The following is a 3,709-nucleotide window of genomic DNA, read 5'->3' as shown; positions in this document are numbered from 1 at the left end:
TTGGTGGTGCTGGGATTTGACCTCACAACCTTCTGATCAGAAACCCAACGTCTTAACCACTGAGCTGCTCTGCACATATGTTGTTATATAAATATAAAATAATAACGATTCATTTATTTTCATGCTAATTTTTCACACGCATTTTTCCGGATGTGGTTTTATTTACTTTCACGTGATCACGTTTTGCACATGTGGAAAAACTCAAAATCCCCTGAAATGTACATGATATTGATAAATCAGTTAAAAAGCATCATGGAGTGTCGCATCTGCTGCACTTTTGTGTTTCTAAACAGTGTTTTATCGTCCCTGTGAAAGTACAGACGGTGCACTCTCACAGCTTTTCATTCGGTCCTGCAGGATCCCAGTCCTGACCCACACCTCTACCACCTGTCTACCGATTAGCATTTAAAAATCAAAAAGAAAGAAAATCAAAGTCTGGGTTTATGCCTTTAAGCTGATACTCTCAGCACAGAGTTTCCACTCCGACTGGAAAAACTGGAACAGCCGAGAGGTCAAAGGTCAGCTTGTTCCATCGCGGTAACAAGCCCAGAATCTTCATCTGAAGAGCTCTGATTTCATCTACAGTGTAAAGTCTCTGTGGAGCAGTGTGCTGAGTGAGAGAGCTGATCTGGAATCAGTGGAGATCCTCCAACACTACGTTCATTGTTAGTTTCAGGTATTTACTGTATGGTGCGTCATTGCTAGAAAAATATCTACAATTTACTTTCGATCAGGTAGAAAATATTCACAAAATGAATGAATCATCTCTTAGGACAGATGAATAAAAAATATTGGTTTAATCCCATTTGAACATTCGCTGATGTTCTCCAGTACACCCTAATTCCTAATGTAAATCCCACATTATTTCTTTTTTTTAAAAATCCCACTTGCTCATTCATGTGTTTATCTAATCAGCCAATCAGGTGGCAGCAGCACAACGCATTACATCATGCAGATACAGATGAAGAGCTTCAGTTAATGTTAATGTTCGAGCGTGGTATGGTTGTTTGGTGCGAGGTTGAGTATTTCAGAAACTGCTGACTTCCTGGGATTTTCACTCACGACAGTCTCTCAAATTTACACAGAATTTTATGCAGAAAAAAAAAACAAAACAAAAAAACATTCTTGTTGATGAGTGAGGTCAGAGGAGTGGAGAGGAGAGGACTGGTTCGAGCTGACAGGACTAAAATAAGCACTCTGTACAACCGTGATGAGCAGAAAAGCATCTCAACATGCCGAACTCTGAGTCAGATGGGCTACAACTGCAGAAGACCACATCGGGTTCGTCTCCTGTCAGCCAGGAGGAACAGGAATCAGAGGCTACTGTGGGTGTTGAAACCAGACAGCTGAAGATTGGATGTAGGTGGCGGAGAATTTGGTGTCAACAGCATGAACTTTACTAATGTCACCAGTTCAGGCAGGTGGTGGGGGTATAATGGTGTGGGGAATGTTTTCTCAGCACACACTACAGCTTCTTAATATCAACTGAGCTTCGTTTAAATGCCACGGCCTAACATTTTACGATTACAACAACAAGGACTGCGTCGCGGCACTGAAAGCCGAGATGCTGCACAAACAGACGCCATAAACTCATTTATCAGCTCAACAAAATTAGCTAGCTAAACATATCCATTATATGCAACTCCTCATTAAGGACGTGACCTTGATATCTACAGGGTGTGCCAAAAGTCTTCATACACAGGGGACTGTGTATATCAGCACCACGTCAGTTGTGTCTTCGTCAGCAGATGTTCCTGGACGATCACTTCTCAGTCGGGCCGCAACACATCCAGCCTTTTTGAATTAGTTAATAAGTTTGGCGACAGTGTGGTGTGTGATGTGCTCCATGTTTCCTGTTAAAGTCCATCGCAACCTTGTGACGGCTTCCCGATCCAGCCATGAGAATGATTTCAATACGTCTTTCTTTCGTCAAAGGCGTTCTTAAAGGCTATCTGAAAAAACATATATGTATAATATAAACTAAATATGAAAAATTTTGGATGACATTTTGCTAAAAGTGTTCATTTCCCCTCTGTATGGAGACTTTTGGGACACTATGTATTTAGCTAACTCATTTCTTGGTGTAGATTTTAGCCTACGTAGGTTTGTTAAAGAGATATAAATTAGGAAAGTTAGCTAACTACCAAGCAAAGCGTGTTAATTTCTTAGCTAGCAAGCAAACTTCACTGAAATGATAGTTAGCTATTTAAGCTGAGATGACATGAGATCTCCACAACCGTCTTCTGTTAGCTTGGGACGGTGTCTGATTCGATTGTACACAGTAAAAATGAACGTGTTTATGAATGTTTTTCCGATTCTGACACCCAACAGCACAACGTATCGTTTTAGAAAACAGATTCTGGTTCTGGGATTAAAATTTACTACAGTGTCCCGCTACGTTTGTGCATCCAGGAGGCGCGGCTGACGTGACAGTGACGTGTCTCGCTCAGGGGTGTGTGGAGAACCTCTGGGACGTGATGGATCGAGAGACTCACGGCGGGAACAAATCCGCAGCAATTACATGATGCAATCGTGTCAACATGCAGCAGAATCTCAGAGGAGCGTTTCTAACACCTTGTGGAATCCATGCCATGAAGAACTGAGGCTGTGTGTGTGTGTGTGTGTGTGTGTGTGTGTGTGTGCCACAGAGAGCTGAGATGTTTCCCTGTGCTCAGAACAGAAACAGAGCACATGTTTACTCCTCTCTCAGTGAGAAGTGTAGTTCTGAGAATCAGAACAGAACACCACACGTCCTGTACGTACGAGCCGGTGATGACATCATCGCAGTGTAGATGTGATTGTATCAGTGTTTTCTTATCACACACTGCTGCTTTACATACACTTGTGTGTGTGTGTGTGTGTACGTGGGTGTACGTGTGTGTGTGTGTGGATTGTGATCAGTGGAGGAACTTCTCTATTGTGGTGTTCAGATTTATGACTAGGTGACATTGTATCAGGTGTGTGTGTGTGTGTGTGTGTGCACCCTGTCTTTCTCTCTCTCTCTCTCTCTCACACACACACACACACACAATTACTGACTTGTAATCTCTCAGCATCTCTTACTCTGTCCCCATCTGTTTGGGTGTCTTGCTATCTGCACCTCTCTCTCTCTCTCTCTCTCTATTATTTCTCTGCCTGTTTGGTTGTCTCTCTCTCTCTCAACATTTGTTTCTCTCTACATTCACTATCTGCGTCTCTCTCTCTCTCTCTCTCATTCTGTCTATTTCTCTGTCTGTTTGGTTGTCTCTCTCTCTACAGTTGTTTAGGTGTCTTGCTATCTGCACCTCTCTCTCTCTCTCTCTCTCTCTCCTGTCTGTCTCTCTATCTGTTTGGGTGTTTAGCTACCTATATATCATCTCTCTCCCACTCTCTCCGTCTGTCTCTTTCGCCCACTCTCTCCGTCTGTCTCACACTCTCTCCCTCGCTCTGTCTGACTCTCTGTCTGCCATCTCAGTGTTAGAGGGGAGCTGGTGTGATTTTCAGGCTGTTACACTAGAAGGCACTAAAACACAGTGAATGAAATGGTGCACAACTCCTGTGTGTGTGTGTGTGTGTGTGTGTGTGTGTGTGTGTGTGTGTGTGTGTGGATTGCAGCTGTGCCATTCTCTCTCTGTATAAAACCTGGGAATGATTCATAATCCTGCAGCTACAACACGTTTAACCTCTTAATGAATGATTATTGGTGTGTCTAATAACGCCTGATATTCTG

The sequence above is a fragment of the Pangasianodon hypophthalmus genome, chromosome 6 (genome assembly GCF_027358585.1).
Source record: "Pangasianodon hypophthalmus isolate fPanHyp1 chromosome 6, fPanHyp1.pri, whole genome shotgun sequence".
NCBI classification, from domain to species: Eukaryota; Metazoa; Chordata; class Actinopteri; order Siluriformes; family Pangasiidae; genus Pangasianodon; species Pangasianodon hypophthalmus.
The sequence above is the reverse complement of the archived record's forward strand: the minus strand, read 5'-3'. Positions refer to the sequence as shown.